The sequence below is a fragment of the Gossypium arboreum genome, chromosome 10 (assembly GCF_025698485.1).
Source record: "Gossypium arboreum isolate Shixiya-1 chromosome 10, ASM2569848v2, whole genome shotgun sequence".
Taxonomy (NCBI): domain Eukaryota; kingdom Viridiplantae; phylum Streptophyta; class Magnoliopsida; order Malvales; family Malvaceae; genus Gossypium; species Gossypium arboreum.
The window spans coordinates 43,676,206-43,688,407 of record NC_069079.1 but is presented as its reverse complement, the minus strand read 5'-3'; positions in this window follow the sequence as shown (position 1 = coordinate 43,688,407).

Genomic DNA, 12,202 nt, shown 5'->3' with positions numbered 1-12,202 from the left:
TAAATGGTTTGGATACGATTGGCATGCCAATAACAGACTTTTGTTACTAGTAATACATTACTTCTGTTATTAGTACTTCGTTACTTTTGTTATTGACACTTTGATGAGATTCTGATCTTGTCTCCAAAAACCCACGTTTTAGCATTTCTGTTATTGTAGCTTTGGCCAACTAGTCCCTAGTATCCCCTCTTTATTTATCTAGACTTACTATGGGACGAACTTGAACTGTTTTTTTTGTTGTATAAATTATTTCTTGAAACTGAAAAATTGTTACTATTTTTTTCTGGTTTTTGAATTCTTGGTTTGATGTTAGAGCATTGTTTTTCAAATGTTTTACAAAATATTGTATGAAGGAGGAGCAGGTTACCCTAAATGTCATTATTTGTTATTTTCTTTATTTGACTTGCCCATTCATGCATTATTCGACCCTGAGTCAACTCATTCATACATTTACACTACATTGGTAGAGAAAAAGGGCTTGCCGATAGAGTCTATTGAGTTTGATGTTTTAGTAACTAACTTGTTGGCGCAAAGTATTGTAGTAAACCAAGTGTTTAACAAGTCTCCACTGAAAGTGCAAGGCCATGAGTTCTTTATCGATCTTATGTCATTTCTATTTCAAGAATTTGATACCATTTTGAGTATGGATTTGCTATCTAAACAAAGGACCGTTGTTGATTGTAAACGAAAAAGAATTTCTCTTATATATCCAATGGTGAAGAAGTGGTGATACTGGGAATTAGAGCAAATTGTGTTGGTAGTGTGATATAAACTCTTGAGGCTCAAAAAGTGGTGAGAAAAGGACGTGAAACATATTTGGCCTACATACTTGATATTAGAACTGTTGAATCAAAATTAGAGGAAATGCCTACACTGCGAGAATTTCCTAATGTATTCATTGAGGAATTACCTAGTTTGCCATCTAATAGGGAAGTAGAATTTGTTATTGAGTTTGCTCCTGGTACAACACCGATTTCTATTGCACCCTTCAAGATGAAACCAACTTAGTTAGAAGAACTAAAGACTCAACTACAACAACTACTAGACAGAGGGTTCATATGGCGTAACGTATCACCCTAAGGAGCTCCGATACTTTTTTTCAAGAAGAAAGATGGAATTTTAAACTTTGTATTGATTATCGATAACTTAATAAAGCCACTATCAAGAATATGTACCATTTTCCAATGACAGATGATTTGTTTGATCAGTTGAGAGGAGTCGATGTGTTCTCTAAAATTGATATTCGATCGAGCTACTATCAACTGAAAGTTAAGGAGTCTGAAGTTCCTAAAACAACTTTTAGGACAAGGTATGATAACTATGAGTTCCTATTGATGTCATTTGGGCTCATAATTGCACCAACCACTTTTATAGACCTCATGAACTAGATCTTTCAACCTTATTTAGATCGACTCGTAATAGTATTCATAAATGACATTTTAGTGTATTCAAAGGATAAGGAAGAACATGATAAGTACTTGAGGATTGCACTGTAGACCTTGAGAAAGAGGCAATTGTATGCTAAGTTTAGTAAGTGTGAATTTTGGCTTTGTAAGGTGACCTTTTTAGGTCATGTAGTATCAATGGAAGGTATTTGATAACTCTAGGATATAGAGTTATTTCATTAGTCTTAAGCTTATATGTCAATCAAGTTAAGAGTGATTTAAAGTATTTTCGTAATTGTTTTAGTTATTTTTATGTTAAGTAGCTAAGTTTTAAAGCTTTTATTTTAATAATATATATTTTTTCCAAATTAGATATTGAAAATGTGAAAATTTATTCTTGAAGATGGCTAATAGAACATTGGAAATGTGGAGAAAACAATATGTTAAATTTTGACATCTTAAACCCCAATGCTGTAGCAATTCCGCAACATCAAGCCTGAGGGGACAAGATTGGGAAGCACATTTAAAGAACATTACATCAGGTTTTAAGCCTAACCCATCTCTTAATCAAGTGTTGATAATTACCAAGAATAAAAAAAGAATAGGCTATGTGAAAATGTAAATGTCCGAACACACTTAAGAGGACAAAAATAAAAGAAGAAAAGGAGTTGACCTAGTCCACAGCCTTTTAGGGGAATATATAAATCACACTTTGAGAAAAAAGAAGAAGAAGAAAGCCGCCTAGTACAGAAAAGAACATCAATTTTTAGGAGGAAGCAAGTTAGAGAAGAAGAAGATTTGAAGAGGAAGAAAGAGAGAAGAACGACTGGAGGAGAACCATCTCATTCAACTCATTATCTCTTCAGCTTTCTCTTTTCCTTTTATTTCTTTTCCTTTGCTATCTTGAACCATGATTGAGTTTTGCTTAATTTTTTTAATTTGATAATTATGGGCTAAACGTTTATTAGCTAGAATAATTATGGAACCATAATATAAAATTATTGGTACTTTGTTAAGGATTCTTGTTGCAATATGAGGTTTAATCATTCAAATGTTTTTAATGTTTAATACTTGCTTTTTCTTGATCAAAATTAGTGGGTAATTGAGTTAATTTTTAATTCTGAGAAGGTTGTGATTAATGGACGTAAAACTTGAATGTTGCATGTTTAGTTTATTTGATTTTAAATGTGTAATGATATTGACATATATTGTTACCATGCATAATCCTATAGGAATGGTGCTTGAAATTATATTTTGACATTAATTTGGCATAGACAAATGTTAAATTAGTGATAGGATTGAACTTCGTGACTTCGAGAGAAGCCTATAAACTGTCTCATTGTTGCAACATCACTATTGATAATTGCATATTAGGGGGAAATAATTATTCTAGCTCTTCAATTCATTGTTATTAATTTGTGTTGCAATTTTTAAATTGTTTTGCATATTTATTTGAATCCAAGCAAATTTTTTATTTACTTTCCAATTTTTCATTTGTTAATTTGCAATTTATTTTTTAAAATGAATCCCTATAGGGATGATAGTTCTAGCATTTACTACTATATTACTTGTGAGTGATTGTGTAGACTTACACATTATAAGAAAATTCCTAATTATATTCGAATGGATTTGGGCAAGATCATTGATACTATCAAAGATTTTTTTGTTAATGGATTCTTGAGAATTTCTTCTCTATTGATTATGTTGCTTCAAAAGAACGTTAAGTTTGAGTGGACAAATAAGTGCTAGTAGAGTTTTGATAAATTGAAAGCTATATTGACTAAAGCTTCGATCTTGACAAAATTAGAACTAGGAAAGAATATGTAGTTTACAATGATACGTCTCATAATGGATTAGGATACGTATTAATGTAAGAAGGTAAGGTTATGGTCTATGCTTCTCGGTAACTCAAGTCACATAAAAGGAATTATCCTACTCATGATTTAGAGTTAACTGCAGTTGTCTTCGCCTTAAAGATCCAGAGGCAATACCTATATGGAGAACAATCCTACATATTTATAGATCACATCAGAAGGATTTGAATTTGAGAAAAAAGCATTGGATTGACTTGCTTAAGGATTACGATTATGTTATTGACTATCATCTGGGTAAAGCTAATACAATAGCTAATGCATTGAGGCAGAAATCAATGGTAGCATTAAGAGCTATAAATGCACATTTGGTGATGGAAAAAGATGGTGCAATTTTAACCGAATTAAGGGTTAAACCAACATTCAACTAATAGATTTGGGAGAATCAATTAGGGGATGCTAAGTTGGAAGCAAAAATGGAGACTATGTCTACCCAACATAGGATGGAAGTTTATAATTCCGAGGAAGATTATGTGTACCAAACAATGTTGAGTTGAAGCAAGTCATTCTCAATGATAGCTCATAGTAGTGCTTATGCAATACACCTTGGAAGAAGCAAGATATATAACAAATTGAAGTCACATTATTGGTGACCAAGTATGGAAAGAGACATAATAGAGTTTGTATCGAAGTGTTTAGTATGTCACTAAGTCAATGTAAAACATCAAGTTCTTTCCAAACTATTGCAACCTATCTCGATTCCTCAGTGTAAATGGCAATGAGTCACCATGGATTTTGTGTCTACACTACCTTTGACACAAAAGAAAAAGGATTCAATCTGGGCTATTATTGATAGATTAACTAAGCCAACTCATTTTATTCCTATAAGAGTTGAATACTCAAGAAAACTTGCTTAACTATATATTCTTGAGATTGTGAGACTACATGATGTGCCATTATTTATTACCTCAGACTGGGACCCAAGATTTACTTCAAGATTCTGGAGCAAATTGCATGAGGCTCTTGTTACACGTTTAAATTATAGTATTGTATTTCATCCTCAAATGTATGGTTAATTAAAAAGTGTGATTCGAATTCTCTAAGATATTTGGAAAAAATATGTACTGCTAGTTGAATTTTCCTACAACAATAGTTATCAGTCTAGCATTTAGATGGCACCTTATGAAGCGTTATATAGATGGTAGTTGTGTTGGATTGAATTGAATGAAAGTAAAGTACTGGGACCTAACTTGGTTCAAGAAATCGAGGATAAAGTAAAAATCATTCGTGACTTTCTGAAAGCTATTTCGAATTGCCGAAAGTCCTATCCAGACTTGAAGAGAAAGGATATTGAATTTAATGTGGGAGACAAAGTGTTCCTGAAAGTGTCCCTTTGGAAGAAAGTACTTCGGCGTGGACAAATGGGAAATTTGAGCCCAAGATTTATTAGACCGTATGAGTTATGGAATGTGTAAGACTGATAGCATGTCGTCTGGCATCACCTTCTAAGCTGTTAAAGATTCATAATGTCTTCCATGTCTTTATGTTTGAGGAAGTTTAAGGAAGTATAGATTTGATCCTTCGCATGTTACCACCCTTGAGGAGATATAAATTTAGCCTGATTTGTCGTATAAAGAGGTACTAGTGAAAATTTTAGCTCGAGATCTTAAAGAGCTAAGGAATAAAAGGGTTTCATTAGCGAAAGTATTCTGGCACAATCATAAGGTTGAATATGCTAGATGGGAAAGTGAGCAAGTTATGGGAGAACAAAATCCCCAGTTTTTTTATTCAGGTAAATTTTGAGGACAATATTTTTATAAAGAGTGGAGAGCTATAACACCCCAAAATTTATGATTTATCGTATACCGACATACCGAGAAATTAATTAGAATTTTGATGCGAAAAAATTAGAATTTATGAGGGATTGAATTATTTTTAATTTATTGGGAAGCCTTTAAAAGACAATTTTAGCTAATCTAAGTGTTACTGGCAGAATCAGGTAAAGATATGAGAGTAAGGGTAAAGTAATAATTGTTTCCATCAAGGGTATTTTATACATTTAAAAGGAACATGAGATTAAGTATTAGAAAAAAATTGTGATTTGTGGTGATGAGATGATGATGAGACATTTTTATTGAAATTTTCAAGTGTTGTAATGAAATTTTTAACACATGATAAAAGTACCTTTAACTTGTTGACTTCTCCAATTGAATATTATATTGTAAAAATTTAAATAAAATAATAAATATATCTTCTTCTTCCTCAAAAGTGATCGGTCAAAAAGTGTGGAGAAACTTTTTTTTTCTTCATCTTTCTCTCAACTCTACTCATTTCTCTCCCACATCTCCACCATTTTTCATCACTTCCTATAAATTCCTTGTAAAACCATCATTAATACCTTTCTTGAGCATAATCCTTTATCATCTCCATCATCCAAGTGTTTAAGGTTTGAGCCCTGATGTGAGAAAGTTTGTTAGGAGAGAAAAGGGATGTGGTTAATGTATAAGTTTTGTAGTTTTCATATCATTCATGCATGAAAGCATATTTATTACAAGTTTTAGGTGTTGGTGAGCCATATTAATGGTTTTTTGATGTTGTGGTACTTATGATAGCTTGTGAAGAAATAGAAGAAGAAAGGGGAAATAAAAAAACTAGTGGATTGAGGTAGATATAGACTTCTCCAACAACTTTTGAATATCTAGTGTGGTATAGTATTTAGAAAATCCATTAATTTACTTACTTTGAATTAATATTGTTTCTAATTGAATTTTTATAATTATCAGTTTGAATATGTTATGGGATGTTGATGTCCTAATGCTATGAAAGTGTGGTTAATGAAAATAAAACAATTTTATAAATGATTGTCAAGTTAAGTCTCTTGAAGAGAAGTGAATATGAGTTTCAAATTTGATTTAGTAGCTTAATTCTATGACTGAAATCATTATACCATGATACAGTGTTTATTGCCTCAGAAATTATTTCAAACTATAAACTTGCTCGAAGATTTTTAACATTAACATTTTAGAGATTTTGAAACAAGACCCTAGTAGCTTAGTTTAACGGTTTGAATATGAATGACATGCCAATAGGGGACATCTATTACTAGTAATATGATACTTCTGTTATTAGTACTTTAGTAGCTTTTGTTTTAAACACCCATGTTCCAGCATTGCTATTGTTTTGGCTTTGACCCACTAGGCCCTAGTATCCCCTCTTTATTCATCTACACTTATTATGGGTTGAACTTAAACTGTTTCTGTCATTGTATAAATGATTTCTTGAAGCTGACAAATGTTACTATTTACACATTACCAAACAATTAGTTTTTCTGATTTTTGAATTGTTGATTAGATGTTATGAGTATTGATTTTCAAATGCTTTACAAACTATTGTATAAAGTTTGAATCATCGTATAAAATGTAAGTATATAGGAAATTTCTATATTATCTTACTAAGCTTTATGCTTAATGCGCTATTGTTTTTACGTGTAAGTCTTTTAAATCAAGGCTTTGTTCTTTTTTGAGGATCGCAAGCAAACAACATTTTCAACATCGAAAGGTATTAAAGTTTTGTATTTTCAATTGGTACCTAATGTAATATACTAGAAAAGTCATCTAGGGATTCATATATAAATGTTTCATATAACTATTGGTTGTAATGTTTCAAGCCAAATTCTATATCTTTTGAATGTATCTTTACAAGCCTTGGATTTCCATGCTTTATATTGGTTTTTGGGCGATTTTATATCGACTTAATAGGCTAGTTTAATATCTTGGTTGTGATGATATGTTATACCCCATTTTGAACACGTTACATGAGCATAGATTATGTTTTTTAATCTATTTTTTGAACATGGTTTGTAAAATTTTTATTTGCAGGTGATTCGGCATTTTTCTACACTAATAAAAAGTGAATTTTTAGATCTAAACGTTTGGTTTTTCTTATAGTGTAGTTGGTGAAGGCTTAAGAAATTAGTTAAAGTTGAAGAATGTTCAAAATTGTGAATAGTTTCAATACTGCCTGAGTCACAGGTTGTGTCGCCTAGGTGACAGCTTAACAAAATTAATATTTACTACCTTACCACTTGAGCTTTTGGAAAAATTTGGCTTAGAAAACGGTTTTTAATCATAGTGGAAAATTGAAAATTTGAAATCTGAGCCAGTTTAGATTAATAAAGATTTTACTGAAATGAGTTGCGAGTTTGAATAGAAATGAACATAATAAATAGGAAAAAAGAAATGGAAAACATTCAGGAATGATTATGGTGTTTCTCGAAATGGAAAAATGGTTTGGAAATGAACGTAGGTTTCCAAAAATGGTAATGAAAATGGAAAAGATCCTTTTGCAGTTCTATATGAATTACTTAAAAAAGATCGAATGAATGAGTTTATAGTTTTGAGCTGTTTTGAAGCCCAAAAATGAAAATAAACTATTCGGTCACAGTGAACATGTTGAGTTATGAAATATTGAACATATTTTCTCAAACTTTTACTAGAGGTAAATTCTTCAAAAAATTTACCGAGGGTAAAATCATCAAAATTTTACTAGGGGTAAAATAAGGATGTGAAAATTGTTTAATATAGAATATTAAATTTTATTTTGGAAAATAAAAAAATCAAATGGGCTTAGATCACATTATAGAGTACTTGGTCAAAAGGTTGAGGAAGTACTCGTAATTGGACCCAATGTGAGAGAGACCTGAATCCTTTTCAAAGCACATATGAGGGGAAGTATACCCTATTAGCCCCTTTCTCTCTCCTAGTTGGCCTAAGAAGTTGTTTTTATATTTGAAATAATCCTTTACAATTCAACAAAGGTTCTACTTTCTCTTCCTATAAATAGATGGCACCAGTAGAGATATTTAAAACAACTTTGAGAAATTGTTACTCTGCCGAAAAATAGAGAGAATTTATTCTCAACTATTATATATATTTTTTTCCAAAATAACAATTATGTTGGTTTCTATTTAGAAGAGAGAATTTTCGTTTTCACTCTAAAAGAAAAGAAAACTTTTTCTAGTTTTGTGTTTTGATTCTTTTAGTTCGAGCCTACACTCGAAGTAGTTCATGGTATGAGAATAGCGGAGAAGATCATTTGGTTGAAAGTTGGAAAACGTCAAGGATCCGTTTATCTGAAAACACAAGTATGATTTCGGTCTAAGGTTTTATTGCTGTAAATATCACAAACCGGGTTGTGTAACACCCTATAATTAGCCCGATCACCGAGCCTAATTATTATGATGCCACACCACCATCTCATCAACAATCATAGTCAAACATCTCAACAAACATCCGTTTAATGTCACATTATTAAGCTTAAGTATATATAGATTTCATAAGTCACGAATCTCAAGCAATGTTAAATTAAGCCATACAAATATCAATCGAGCTTATTACACAATTGCAACATGTATATGAACCATTTGGCAAAATTTGATTACAATTCATGTAGGTATTGATACTGAAACTAAGGTATTGATAATCTATCTAAATGGTATTGGTATCGTTTGCAAAACCTATACCAAAACAACATTCTGTTTCTCGCTTAAAATTAAAACCTAAGAAATTATCGGTACCTTCCTTAATGTATTGATTATTTTACCCCGAGTATCGATACTCATGTTATGTTATTGATACCAAATTACAATACTAACTTCCTTCACTTTCGAAAATCATAGAGGCGTCGTTTTTAAAGCCCGAATATCGATAACTCTATTTTAGGCAACAAAAATACAACATTCAAAGGAATTTAATCCATTCTAACTAAAAACTAATCAACAAACATCTATTACTTCATCAAACCTTCATCAAAATGACTAAAATAACAGTTTCAAAACACCAAAAACATGTTAGAGCAAGTATCAACATAAAAAAGTTCAAGTCTTTAAAATTTAAAGTAATAAAGTCCTGAAAACATCCTAGATATCATGGCAAAAACGGGCAAAAAGTCTACCACAGTACCTTTATTTCCCATAATAAATAAACACCTACGAAATAATGCTAAAGTTTTGCTTGGATCACTCCCTTGAAACCACACCGCTCACACCGGAACACAACTAATCTGCAATGTTTTAAAAAGGAAAGGGTGAGCTTTACAAGCTTAGTGAATGATCAAAATAACTACCACGCAAACATGTCATCATGCATTATCAAAACAACCATGTATCACAATTACAACATCTCAACCTTTAATATCATATTACTTACTCATGCATTATTCATTGATCCATTTATATAGTAACCATATACTCATTTAGGCATTTTTCACATTACACATATTTACATTTTATTATAATTTGACACTTGAGTTAAGAAACATAAAGTGGGCTCTATCACCATACATCGGATTCACAGATCTTCAACACACCAAACATGTCCTGATGAATAGAGCTTAGCTCATATTCCCTTATCTATCCAAATCTATCCCAAGCCTTAATGCCCAAAAGACACAACACATATAGGTGAGTACTCACAATCCTATGGCACGCCAACTATATCCACAACATCAAGCTTCAAACCAGACCACCAATAAATCTCTCGAAGATCATGATGCATTTTACCACTACTGGTATACATAGTGCAAGGGCTACTATGCACCTCAGTAAGAATTGCTTGCCTCAAATCTACATCACGCGGCACATACAATCTACCTTGAACATTTAATACACCATCACTGTCAACATCAAAATCTCCCTTCACCCCTTGCTCAACCTATCGAATCCTCTTTAACAAATCCCCATAAAATGGTTGTTTCTACTTAATCTGTTGTGACAAAGTCGGCCTCACTTGAAGTTCAACTAACAAACCACAATCACTAGCTAAACTTAAGCGTGCAAACATAGCTCTCAACTCCATCATCGACTTTCTTCACAAAGCGTCAGCAACAACATTTGCATTGCTAAGATAATACTCTGTCACACAATCATAATCCTTAAAAAGCTCAATCCATCACCTTTGTCTTAAATTCAACTCCTTTTGAGTGAGAAGGTACTTAAGGCTCTTATGATCCGTATAGATAACGCACTTATCTCCATACAAATAATGGCACCAAATCTTAAGCATGAATACCACAACAGCTAACTCCAAATCATGTGTAACACCCTAGACCCGACCCAAACGTTATGGCTGAATCTAGAAATGTTACGAAGAAGGGTTTTGAAACAATGACTTTCATGTTAAAACTTCTCGTATAAGTTATTCTAAAAGATATCACATTTTCAGAAAAACTTATTATTATCCTGTTTAACAAATTCGTTATTTATTTCCCTTTTAAGTGTAACATAAATTTTGTAGCGGGAGTTTATAAGACGTTATAGTTGAAAATTGAGCTTGATTACAGAAAAATATTTGTTTGCGTAAACCATTATTTTCGTAAATTGTGTTGTTTAAAAATTGGGGAATAATAATATAAACCATTTTAAAATCCTGAAATTAGAACCCACAATCTAAAAAGTCCCCAAAATTACAAACTCTCAAAATAATCCAAAATTTAAATAAAACCAATAATTAAACCAGTTCATGAACTAGTGGTTACCATTGAGACTCCGTCGCATTGACCCGCCTATGTTTGAGGGTTACCTGAATAAAACCAACAAATAGATGTGAGTTTTCATAAACTTAGTGTGCAACTAAATAGAGTCATACATGCACATAAACTCAGGTTTTTCAAATACAGAACAGATACAGATACAGACATAGTCCTCAACAAAATCATACAAATATACAAAGTCCTAACCCCATCCTCTACACACCATCTCTGACCATCCCAACACACCATGTGGGGTTTAAAACACCCACCCAACCCTACACACCACATAGTGTCCATAGGAAACTTATAAAAAAAATTGTAGTTGTGCTGCCAGAATAACAGTGAATTATTGCCTCAGAATACTTCCTCCAATAAACAGATCCCACCCCATACATAGATACGAATAACAGGTAATAGATATAACAGACTTAACATCTTCCACATGCTTATATACAGATAACATACGTGTTATTATGAATTACTCAAATCATACATATCAATTTCTAAATGCTCAAACTAGTCTATCAAAATAGCAGATGTAATGCACTAGGGTTTGTATTTCCCTTACCGACCCTATGGAAGGCCCATAGTCAATTGGAACGATGTGACCTTAGGGAAAATTTTAGAATTTTGGGCCCACATGTCCTTGTAGGCCCACATGCCCAAATTGGCCCTATCTGTGTAGCCTACACGACCTGGCCCATAGTTCACATGCCTGTGTGCCATGCCCTGTGGGCCCATGTACTCAAATTAGCTTAGCCTGTATGGCCCCCATAGCTACACACTCGCCTATCACACGGCCGTGGCTGGGCACATGTCTGTGTGCTGTCGATAGGCCACTTTTCTGGCTTTTGCCAAACTTTATTTTCTCGTGTATTCATTACACACCTGGTTCATTTTTTATGTGAAAGCAATCTCGAGACTTCCAAAACCTAAAAACAGTATACCAAACACCGTTTTAGCAATTGATTAAAGCATTTAAACTAGAATTTATCTCAACTTAAGGCTTCTCAAAACCAAACTACTTGCGAAACACTTACCACCAACGTATAGAAACCACTTAATACTCAAATCTCTGGAGGAACAATAGCCGCTTCTTGTATTTCCCCTAACTGAGAAATATGATCATTATCAATGGATTTCTTTAAACATAGTCAAATTCCCCATCCCTTACAACACAAAATAGAAAAATAAAACCATTCAATAGCTTACCTATTTGGAACAAATCAAAGAACCCCAAAAGTGCGATACAACAGTACATAAGACGACCAGAATTGGGAAAGAAAAAGAAGAGACGAAAAAGAATAGAAAGAAGAAATAACGTCAGAGAAAAGAAAGAAGGAAAAACAATTTTAGGAAAGTAAAAGAATTAAAATTAAAATTTAATTCTACCAAAATCCAAACTCCCCACAACCCCATTGACTACCAATCCCATTAAATCTGACCACTAACCTCATCCAACTACCTCAGAATTCCAAT